The 12682-nt window shown below is 41.2% G+C and overlaps 1 protein-coding gene across 1 annotated transcript in view; it reads right to left on the bottom strand.

Moving 5' to 3' along the window:
* PRLR (prolactin receptor) overlaps positions 1–12682 on the bottom strand; it is a 164216-nt gene that overhangs the window by 43987 nt on the left and 107547 nt on the right. The window contains exon 2 of the mRNA XM_032628362.1: positions 6297–6357. The gene's annotated coding sequence lies outside the window, so the exon portion shown is untranslated. The remainder of the gene's footprint in view (positions 1–6296; positions 6358–12682) is intronic.

Genomic DNA, 12682 nt, shown 5'->3' with positions numbered 1-12682 from the left:
ACTGAAGAAACCAAAGAGGAAATAAAAAAAAAACCTAGAAGCAAATGACAACGAAAACAAGATGACCCAAAATCTATGGGATGCAGCAAAAACAGTTCTAAGAGGGAAGTTTATAGCAATACAATCCTACCTCAAGAAACAAGAAACATCTCAAATAAATAACCTAAACTTACACCTACAGCAATGAGAGAAAAGACACAAAAAACCCAAAGTTAGCAGAAGGAAAGAAATCATAAAGATCAGATCAGAAAAAAATGAAAAAGAAATGAAGGAAACAATAGCAAAGATCAATAAAACTAAAAGCTGGTTCTTTGAGAAGATAAACAACAATGATGAACCATTAGTGAGACTCATCAGGAAAAAAAGGGAGAAGACTCAAATCAATAGAACTAGAAATGAAAAAGGAGAAGTAACAACTGACACTGCAGGAATACAAAGGATCATGAGAGATTACTACAAGCAACTATATGCCAATAGAATGCACAACCTGGAAGAAATGGACAAATTCTTAGAAAAGCACAGCCTTCTGAGACTGAACTAGGAAGAAATAGAAAATATAAACAGACCAAACACAAGCACTGAAATTGAGACTGTGATTTAAAATCTTCCTACAAACAAAAGCACAGGACCAGATGGCTTCACATGTGAATTCGATCAAACATTTAGAGAAGAGCTAACACCCATCATTCTCAAAGTCTTCCAAAATGTAGCAGAGGGAGGGACACTCCCAAACTCATTCTACGAGGGCACCATCACCCTGATACCAAAATCAAAGATGTCACAAAGAAAGAAAACTACAGGCCAATATCACTGATGAACACAGATGCAAAAATCCTCAACAAAATACTAGCAAACAGAATCCAATAGCACAATACAAGGATCATACACCATGGTCAAGTGGGATTTATGCCAGAAATGCAAGGATTCTTCAATATAGGCAAATCAATCAATGTGATAAACCATATTAACAAATTGAAGGAGAAAAACCATATGATCATCTCAATAGATGCAGAAAAAGCTTTTGACAAATTCAACACCCATTTATGATAAAAACCATGCAGAAAGTAGGCATAGAGGGAACTTACCTCAACATAATAAAGGCCATGTATGACAAAGTCACAGCCAACATCGTTCTCAATGGTGGAAAACTGAAACCATTTCCTCTAAGATCAGGAACAAGACAAGGTTGTCCACTCTCACCACTATTATTCAACATAGTTTTGGAAGTTTTAGCCACAGCAATCAAAGAAGGAAAAGAAATAAAAGGAATCCAATTTGGAAAAGAAGAAGTAAAGCTGTCACTGTTTGCTGATGACATGACACTATACATAGAGATTCCTAAAGATGCTACCAGAAAACTACTAGAGCTAATCAATGAATTTGGTAAAGTAGCAGGATACAAAATTAATGCACAGAAATATCTGACATTCTTATACACTGATGATGAAATATCTGAAAGAGATATTAAGGAAACACTCCCATTTGCCATTGCAACAAAAATAATAAAATACCTAAGAATAAGCCTAGCTAAGGAGACAAAAGACCTGTATGCAGAAAACTATGACACTGATGAAAGGAATTAAAGATGATACAAACAGATGGAGAGATATACCATGTTCTTGTATTGGAAGAATCAACATTGTGAAAATGACTATACTACCTAAAGCAATCTACAGAGTCAATGCAATCCCTATGAAACTATCAATGGCATTTTTCACAGAACTAGAACAAAACATTTCACAATTTGCATGGAAACACAAAAGACCTCAAATAGCCAAAGCAATCTTGAGAAAGAGAAACTGAGCTGGAGGAATCAGGCTCCCTGACTTCAGACTATACTACAAAGCTACAGAAATCAAGACAGTATGGTACTGGCACAAAAACAGAAATATAGATCAATGGAACAGGATAGAAAGCCCAGAGATAAATCTATATACATATGGTCACCTTATATTTGACAAAGGAGGCAAGAATATGCAATGGAGAAAGGACTGTCTCTTTAATAAGTGGTGCTGGGAAAACTGGACAGCTACATGTAAAAGAATGAAATTAGAATACTCCCTAACACCATGCACAATAATAAACTCCAAATGGATTAAAGACCTAAATGTAAGACCAGACACTATAAAACTCTTAGAGGAAAACATAGGCAGAATACTCTGTGACATAAATCACAGCTAGATCCTTTTGGACCCACCTCCTAAAGAAATGGAAATAAAAACAAAAATAAACAAATGACACCTAGTGAACCTTAAAAGCTTTTGCACAGCCAAGGAAATCATAAACAAGACAAAAAGACAACCCTCAGAATGGGAGAAAATATTTGCAAATGAAGAAACTGACAAAGGATTAATCTCCAAAATTTACAAGCAGCTCATGGAGCTCAATATCAAAAAAACAAACAACTCCAATGCAAAAATGGGCAGAAGAACTACACAGACATTTCTCCAAAGATGATATACGGATTGCCAACAAACACATGAAAGAATGCTCAACATCATTAATCATTAGAGAAATGCAAATCGAAACTACAATGAGGTATCACCTCACACCAGTCAGAATGGCCATCATCAAAAATCTACAAACAATAAATGCTGGAGAGGGTGAGGAGAAAAGGGAACCCTCTTTCACTGTTGGTGGGAATGTAAATTGATACAGCCACTATGGGGAACAGTATGGAGGTTCCTTAAAAAACTAAAAATAGAACTCCATAGGACCCAGCAATCCCACTACTGGGCATATACACTGAGAAAACCATAATTCAAAAATAGTCATGTACCACAATGTTCATTGCAGGTCTATTTACAAAGCCAGAACGTGGAAGCAACCTAAGTGTCCATCGACAGAAGAATGGATAAAGAAGATGTGGCACATATATACAATGGAATATTACTCAGCCATAAAAAGAAATGAAACTGAGTTATTTGTAGTGAGGTGGATGGTCCTAGAGACTGTCAGAGTGAAGTAAGTCAGAAAGAGAAAAACAAATACTGTATGCTAACAGATATATGGCATCTAAAAAAAAAAAAGGTTCTGAAGAAGCTAGGGGCAGGAGAGGAGTAAAAATACAGACGTAGAGAATGGACTTGAGGACATGGGAAGGGGGAAGAGTAAGCTGGGACGAAGTGAGAGAGTGGCATGGACATATATACACTACCAAATGTAAAATAGATAGCTAGTGGGAAGTAGCCACATAGCACAGGGAGATCAGCTCGGTGCTTTGTGCCCACCTAGAGTGGGCACAGGGAGGGTGGGAGGGAGATGCAAGAGGGAAGAGATATGGGCGTATATGTATATATATATATAGCTGATTCACTTTATTATAAAGCAGAAACTAACACACCATTTTAAAGTAATTATACTCCAATAAAGATGTTAAAAAAAATAAAGTTTGGGGTTAGCAGATGTAAGCTATAATATATAGAATGGATAAACTACAAGGTCCTGCTGTATAGTACAGGAAACTATATTTAATACCCTATGACAAACCATAATGGAAATGAATATAAAATAGAATGTGTATATATATATAGATATATATATATATACCTACATACATATAACTGAATCACTTTTCTATACAGCAGAAATTAACACAACATTGTAAGTCAACTATACTTAAAAAACCCCAAAAAACAATTAACCTGTCCTGTGTCCCAACCTCATGGTCCCCTTCTTAGAGAGGTACCAACAAGCTAATCTGACAAACAAATTCCTATCCACGTATTAATTTCTTACCCTTCTTAGGTAAATGTGTAGGTTTTGAACAATGCCCTGCTTCAGTCAATGCAGAGGCTCAAATGATAGGCATTTGAAGGACTCTGGTAGGCAAGCACGGTGGGGGAAAACATTATAGGCTTAGAGTTTTAGAGTGACCTCAAAGCATACTCTATGGATGGGCCCATCCTCCCCAGTGCCCTGGGCTGCTTCGAAGTTCCTCCTAGTCTCTTGCAGTTTGGGGAGAGTTAAGGTCAAAGATGTGTAGATGGGAGCCTGGGAAAGAGCTGGACGTGGGAGGGTTGGAATGGGCAGAGCCTAAAGGATGCCAACCTCCTGCAAAAGAACCTGGCATGCCATTCAGAGTGGCATTCTGTTCCACTCTGGGGAGGAGGTGCCAGGGAGAGGTTGTTAGTGCGGGGTCATTACCACTGGACAGGATTGGAGGGTTAACAGTTCAAAAAGAGACCAGAAACCAGACTGAAGGCCACAAAATGGACTGTGGCCCTTCCGGTGGGGTCTCAGACAGGAAGTGTGATTCTACTCTTAATTCTAATCCTCCTTTATAGGGACCGTTTTGTTTCCTCTGAATTCTTTTATGAACATTGCTTTCTGGATGTTCCTTTCACCCTGAAACTGAGCAGTGTTTCTGTTTCTCTTGGACAACCATGGGACTGCTCTCAAGGTCTTGCCTGTGTTTTCACAGATACCTACTGGCATCAGAAGCCAACACTTTCACACCAAACACTAGGCTGGGTAAAGGGTGGAGGATAATGAGGGGTGGATGTAGTTTGTAAATAAGTATACATATAAATAAAAAAGAGTAGCCAACCCGCCCTGGTGCTTTGCAATGCAATTTAGACCATGCTGTGCTTTTCCGGACCTCATGAAGGGAAGGATTGCTCAAGCATTTAGTGTTACTCTGTCCTCTCGTTTGCCTTTCATTCAATCAAACCTCATGAGGCATTTGGCATCAAGGGGCAGAAGCCTAGGAAGAAGAAAGAAACTCCGAGAAGCTGGTGGTTTGGCTGGGTTGATTCACCGGCTGCAGTGTTACCAAATACTCCTGGGCTTTAAGCCAAAGGGTCTTGCTGTGAGGAAGCAGTTTGACAACTTATGGCATCCCTTCTGCAAGTCCTTGCTAATGTTTACTCTGAACACTGTAAATTTCAGTCTACTCGCGTGAAAAATACAAGTCTTGCTGGGCTGAGGTAACTTAGAGCAGGGGTTTTTCTTGTGGGGGATTTTGTCTCCCCCAACCCAGGGGACGCCTGGCAATGTCTGGAAACATGATTTTATTGTCACTACTGCGGGGAGGACTTTCTCTTCTCTGGAACCCTAGGTGACATCTGAAGACATGGTTGATTGTCACAAGTGGGGTGGGAGTGGAATACTGGCATTTAATGAGTGGAGACCGGGGTGCTGCCAAGCATGCTACAATGCACAAAACAGCCTCCACGACAAAGAATTATCTGTCCTAGAATGTCAGCAGTGCTAAAGGTGAGAAACTCTGGCCCCGAGGGAAAGCCCAGGCTCGGTTCTTGACACTGACGTATCAGATGGTCCTCAAAGGACCATCACTTTTCAGTATTGGGGAACAAGTACCCTGGAGTGACCTCAGGAAATCCTAGGATAATTCTCATCTACCCATGACCTAGTCAGTTTCGTATCTTCATGAGTCCTTAACTTAACATGCTCTGAAAGAGAGAGTGCATCCTCAGGGTGACACGTGCCAAGTTGGTCTCAGAGGTCAAGATCCCATTTTTCTGTAGTACATACAGAGGGTAGCCTTGAGGCTTGGTTTCTCCATCTGTCAAGTGGACTCGTAATACTTCACGACCTATTTATCAGCTAGGCCTGGTATCCTAGGGAGATGGAGTTGGAGCATGGTATTTGATCTGGCATGAAGGGGGAATATGCGAGTTAAGTACTTCTACCCAACTCCGACTCCAAAATGGCAATAGGATATTGTAGGTGGGGAGAGGCAAACAACAACCTGTGAGATCCAAGTCAGTAGATTGGGGTTCAGTGGGTCATGGGACCAGGAAGTGATTTGCCCTGACGATGGTAGATAGGGAAGATGCAGAGCCCAGCATGTCTGAGTCTTTCCATGAGGACTGTCAGTGGGCTGAGAGGAAGGGGACATGCAGCTGTGACAATAGTAGGGGCTGAAGGGGACACAGAAAGCCATGGCAAGAATTTATGCAGAGCTGCTTGGGAAAACAAAAGCAAATACAATATTTCTTTTTCTGATTTTAGAGGAATAGCACAGTCATTGTTGAAATTGTCTCAAGTACAGACAACTATGAAGAGAAAATTAAAATCTCCCATAAATGCACCGCGAGGAGATATCAGCTATTAATAGGTGTGGTATTTTCCTTGAGAAAAACAGAGAAGGGTTTTCTGGGCAGAATAGGCTGGGGAGATCAAAAAGGTCTTTGAGAATAGCAGAATGCAACAATGTGGATGTTGACTGGTTCGGAACTATTCTCTCTGTGAGCCAAGAGAGAAGAGTCCTTTCCTGAACCTGGATGAAGCACACGGTAGGACAGTTGGGCGATGTGTCAAGTTCCCCTTACCTCAAGGTTCATGTGGAAAGCATCCTTAGCGTTCGCCTCCATGAATAGAAGAGTTCTTTAGCTGAAAGAGGAAATGACTTATTTTAGCTCAAAGATGATGAAACAGGAGATGCCATTTCTTACTCACTTTGCAGTAATAGCATGACTGAAATCACTGCACTTCAGTGATGGCATAAGACACCTCTAGTTTGTTTTTTTTTTGAATTAGTTTTCTATCAACCTTATTATGAAGTAATTTCAAACGTAGAAAAGTTGCAAAAATACTAAAAAAAGTTATATTCCCTTTACCCAGATACCCTAATTATTAATACTTTACATTTGGTTTATTATACTCTTTCTTCTTTTTGTTTTTGAATTTTTTGGCCACACCATACAGCATGTGGGATCTTCAATCCCAACCAGGGATCAAACCTGCATGCCTTGCAATGGAAGCCCAGAATCTTAATCACTGGACCGCCAGGGAAGTCCCTACCATCCTCTTTCTTTTCTGTATACACAAATGATTACTTTTATTGAATCATTTGAGAATAAGTCATGATGTCTCTTCACCCTCTAATATTTCTGTTGTGTTTTCTTAAGAGCAAGGGAATTCTCTTATATAACCATAATGTAATGTCCAAAATCAGAAAATTAACGTTGATGTGGTACTATTATCTTATCTACAGATCTTCCTAAAATGTTGCCGGTTATCCTAATTGGGATTTGACTTTGTGAAATTTGGCCCTGGAGACCTTGAATGAAATTTATTGACATATCCTGTCATAGCCATGGCTGAACTGGGCTGCTCCAGCTCAAAGCTCAAGTTTGATTCTATCTCATGGGTTCATATGAGCACTGGCAGAAGCCTGCCTTTCGAGATGTGAATAATTTTTGGTAGTGACAGGGCTGTTCCCTGGGCTGTTGCGTGTTGCGTGTGGGCTTATATCAGCTGGGCTATGCCCATCTGGAATCATGGTTCCCATCTTGTTCCTTCCAATGTATCTGGCTCTAGGTTTTGTCTAAGACACCTTAAACTCTGAGGACTAACTGGCCTGGGTCTGTGAGGCATGAGATGACAATTGCTAATAGTATGGATCTGAGTTAGAACAAAGATGATTTCAGGACTTGAATACAAAATAGGCTCCTATATGTGTGCAGTTACTTTTTAAAATTTGCTTTGATATATAGACAACAATTCCTAATTTAGTGCTCAGTTTTCTCTTGCACATTCCATGCGAAAACAAACACTCTAACCAGAGTAGCAGGCCAAATAATACTTTTAAATAATTTCTATGTCTTCAAAATCCAGAATCTTGGGGATTATTGTTCAAGGAATCCAGGGCTGAGTGTTCTCCATGCTGACACCCATGGAGAAGGAAGTGGAAGGAAGGCAGCTGTGGATTGCTAACAGCGGCTTCAAGCTAACACGAATCTCTCTCATACACCCCCAATTCCTCAGCATCACCGCTACTGGCCTAATGAAGGCAGAGTCCAGACATCTTTGCAATAAAAACCTATGATGTGACGAGCCCATTTGAGCGTAAAACGGCCAGCCCCAAGGCATCAGATCGTGAGGTGTCTGGTGAACCCAGAGTTCATAACGCAACTGTCTGGGGCAGCTTTCTCAGAAGCCACCAATTTTTCTCCATAGATACAGTGATGCTGAATTTTTCATTTTAAAATTCTGAACATTCTAGAATGTATTTTAAATTCTGGGAATCATTTCAGGACTTAAAGCCCTCTCTTTGATAATGTTCTAACTCTGGTTAAAACAACCCCTGCTCTGCTCTGTTACCTCCCAAATTAAATTCAAACTTTTTACTCTTTGGCGGGAAACGCTGAGGGGTCAGCAGAGGCTAGGGGAGGGTGCAGGGGTGGGGCACAGGAGGAGGGCTGCGTTGGGGGGGGAAAGTCTGGAATGACGAGCAGCAGTAGTCAGGGCTCTGCAGCAAGAAGAAGTAAAGGAGATTGTGGTCCTTTCACTCCTGCAGTTCAGCAAACATTGACTGAGTGCCAGGTCTTGGACTCACTTCATTCGTTCGTTGTTTATTCATTCAGAATTTTAAAAATTGCCTGGCACACCATTTAGCCCTTGTCACTCTCTACCCCGACTCCCACACCTACTCTCAGTCCTCTTCTGTGCCCTGTGAGCTGGCTCCTGTGATGCTCTTGTCCTCCAGCTCTGGTTGGGTCCCACCCATGGGAGGCAGAGGGTGGGAGCAGAACACACCAGGGTATCTGTTTCCCAAGCCCCCTGTCTTCATACTGGCCTGCTTCCAGCAGTGGTTGTGTCTCCACTGCCACAGCTCCAGGTGGGCAGCCCCAGCTCTCACTGGGTCCCAGCAAAATCCCTCCCTCCCCATTCCCCTCTAGGCAGAGAGGGTGGTGACAAATTCCCTTGTTACGTTTCTCAACTCTGCCCACAGGTATGTAAATTATAAGATGACCTTTTCTTTCTTTTTTTTTTTTTTTTTGCGGTACACGGGCCTCTCACTGTTGTGGCATCTCCCCCCGCGGAGCACAGGCTCCGGACGCGCAGGCTCAGCGGCCATGGCTCACGGGCACAGCCGCTCCGCGGCATGTGGGATCCTCCCGGACCGGGGCACGAACCCGCGTCCCCTACATCGGCAGGCGGACTCTCAACCACTGCGCCACCAGGGAAGCCCAAGATGACCTTTTCTTAAACATCCTAGCTAAGTATGTCATCTTTTTCCTTTCTGACCCTGACTGCTACAGCCCTTGAATATATGCTGAATTGTTTTCTGATTGCTTGGGACAGACTGGAAGGATTAAAGTTTTGTAGATAGTGTCTGACACTAGGTTTCACCAGTGCAGGGTGGGGAGGCATAACTTAACAGAAGCTCCTGGGGGAGAAATCTCAGAGGTTTAGTCCCTGATAGACTCCAGTATTGTGTGTCAAAGACTGACTTGATCTCTGGCCACATAATTAGAAGTATTATGTCCAGAATAAGGGAGGTGATAGTGCCATTTCATTCTGTCTGTATTTAGAGTTCTAGGCTCAGTTCTGGGCTTTCCACTTTAAGAGGAGACATGTTAGTTGTCTTTAAGTGTTAGAAGTTCTGTCATATAGAGCAGAGGTTGAACAAGTTTTTCTTTAAGGGCCAAATAGTAAATATTTTTGGCTTTGTGGGCCACATGTTCTCTGTTGCAACTACTCTATAGTGCAAAAGCAGTCACAGACAATATGTGAATGAATAGGCTTGACTGTGTTCTAATAAAACTTTATTTACAAAAATGGTGAGCTGGATTTGGCCTGTAGGCTTTATTTTGTTGACTTCTGATATAAGGGGAAAAACACGGATTTTTTTTCTGGGTGTTTCCAAAAGGCAGAAGTTAGATACACATGTAAAAATTGTAGGGAGGTCGATTTGTGCTAATTTTAAGGAAGATCTTTCTAAAGGTAATGACTGTTCCCAAACAGGATAAGCTGATTCATGAGGCAGTAGGTTTCTTGTTATTGAACGTGTTCAAAGGAGAAGCTGAGCGTCGCAGAATAATTTTCTGCAAAGCACACAGAGTAACTCAGATGATGAGGAAGGTAACAATACCTCCTATATCTGTATACTTAGTAGAGTACCACACACAGTAAGTCTTCTAGATTTTATACTCTTAGAGGGTAGAGACTGTGCCATATCTATCTTTGCATCCAGCCCACTCCTGAAAGCCTAGGGTAGTGCTTTAAACACGGTGGGCGTGACCAACACAGGTTTTGTCAACTTGGCTCTTTAAGTAATCTTGCTGACAGATGAATTAAACTAATTTGTCTTTAGTACAGTCATCACTACTAGTCACGTTGAATTAGTTCAATTACCTCTAATAAGCTTCAATATTGAGGATTTTCACTGAAAAGAACAGACATCATAGTGAACATTTATTGAGTTCTAAAAGTATGCCAGCTGCCGCGCTAAGAAGTTTACATGCAAGATTTTAAATCTCCCCAAACCTATGAGGTAGGTGCTATTATCACCCCCATTTTATTGATGAAGAAATTGAAATCCAGAGAAGTCTCAAAGATGGGAAGTGGCATAATCAAAAATCGAGCTGGGATCTCTTTGATGTCAAAGGCTGTTGTCCAACCACAACGCTATCCTGCTTCTCTTTCATTTGTTCATTCATTCAGTATTCAACAAACACCCATTGGCGGCCTGCTATTTGCCAAGCACTTTAGCTGTTGAGGACAGAGCTGTGATTATAAACAGATCAAGTCCAGGCTCTGAGGGAATTTACACTGCGGGTGGGATATATCTGGGATAGATGTATCATCGACAAAGGAGACGATATTAAATGGTAATTCATCACAAGACACAGAGATTAAAAAGAGGATCGATATTTCTGTCCACATCAGAACTTCCGGTATACTCCTAACTGATGAGTTTATCCAAGCTCTTTCTTTGTACTGGCATTGGCCCAAGTTTAGCCTTTAGTCTTTTGTCAAATTCTCAGATGGGTTCAGAGATTCAGAAGGAAGCTTCAAGCATTTTGGGAACTGATGTAGATCACTATGGTAATTTGTAGATATGTGAATGAAGCCCTCGAAGGGAAGAAAAAACTCACGAAACACTCAGGTATCACTCTTCCAGGGCAGGTTCAATCTGAGCATCATCAAACTGAGAGACCAGAGGCAAACAGATGAAAAGAGGTAGAAAAAGCCAGTTCAGTTAACACAAAAATAAAGAAAAAAAAAAAAAACCTCTTGGCAATGTTCCATTTTTTCCCTTTCCTGAAACACAGAAATACTAAGAGCCGAAATTCTAACTCCCAGCTCCCAGTATCCAAAAAAAGGTCAATATTTATAACAAATGCTACAATGTTGAACGGAAAACACACCAACTTGGGTCAAGCGATGGGCCTTATTTAGAAGGAGGAAAGCTACCAGGGGGTAGGCAGGGGAGTGGAGGGAACCAAAGAGAAATCCCAAAACCTTGAGTGAGATTGAGATTGAGAGAGAGAGTAAGAGTGCTAAGGTTCAAGCAGCACAAAGCCAAATAAATTGTCAGGTCCAATAGGCAAGCGCTCACTGGAATGGGAGGCAGAGCCCAAAGGTCAGGGGCTGAATAAACAGGAGCCCCGAGGAGGAAGTGATAGAATTCAGGACTTTGTATTGTAACTTTTTGGGTGCTAACTGCAAGGTTTGTATCTTGTGCTAACCTCAAGGGGTGGGCACTGATGGCCTAGTTAAAATCACAGGATAGGAACTGACAAATACTAGTGACACTTTTGCAATTCCAGAATTCCTTGTGTTAGTAGATTGCAAAGTGATTTTCAGATTGGTGAGTCCTTATTGCATTAGCATGATCTCGTTGCTAAGATCATGGCTAGAAAACAAAGAATGATAAGTAGTTAACATTTACTGACTGCCAGACACAGCTTTTCAGCATTTTAATGCATCGTCTCATTTAATCTTCACATGTACATTTTGAAAACCAAGCTCTTTAATGGAGACCTAGTTAAAAAATGATTAAAAACATAGGTACATCTGGAGGAAACCATAAAATGTCATCAGAAACAAGTACTAGTCATTTATTCATTCTTTTGTTTCCTGGACTATTTCTTCAGCCACTAGTGATCTAGCCCCTAATATGTATTAAGGGTCTGTGCAAGGGTGGTGTTACTGATTTCCCTCATTGTTTAACACACAGGCAGTAGAGGGAGCAAAAGGCTGTGAGTGGCAAAATACCGTTCCGTTTCAGTCCTGCCTCTGACTGTTCCTGTGGTCCTTGGATAGGTCAGTTTCTTCTCTGTTTAATGTCTTCTAGTGTAAAACAAGGAGCTGGGACCACTTGATGCTTGAGGTCTTTTAGAATTTAATGGTAAGGTCTTCAGTAGCTTTATAATACATTGTATTTTATAATGAACATTCACTTATATTCTATCATTATTCTCTCCCATCACCACTGGGTAAGTAATAATACTATGAAGCTTTAGGGAAATTTGCCAGGGCTTGAAGCAAGTTCCTCTGCTCTTTCCACTAGAACCCTCTGTCTTCTGTGTATGAGTTCATGCTTAGTTTCCAGAAGAATTATATGAGAGCTGGGTGCAGATATCAGAGGAAAAGGAAGAGATATAGGTGATACAGAAGACAAGGAGAAGTTGTGAGTAGGAAGATATGCCAACACTCAGGGGTTTCGTGTGTTGTCTCTGAAACCATTTAGGGCTGCTGTGATCACTGAGGAAGTGTATCCAAAGGCACAAGAAGAGAAATCCTCTAACTGGAGTAAATTACATGGAGGTAGATTCAAGTTCAATGACTGGGGAGTGAAGGGCCTCCCTGGACATTCCACTTGTCCATTACTGAATAGAACTACAATGAATGGGTCTTGTAATAAGGCAGAAGCCCTGGACTCAAGAGGAAGAATACCTTTCACATGATTATTATGCACCAAAGA

This window comes from Phocoena sinus, chromosome 3, assembly GCF_008692025.1.
Source record: "Phocoena sinus isolate mPhoSin1 chromosome 3, mPhoSin1.pri, whole genome shotgun sequence".
In the NCBI taxonomy this organism is placed as follows: Eukaryota; Metazoa; Chordata; class Mammalia; order Artiodactyla; family Phocoenidae; genus Phocoena; species Phocoena sinus.
The sequence above is the reverse complement of the archived record's forward strand: the minus strand, read 5'-3'. Positions and strand labels throughout refer to the sequence as shown.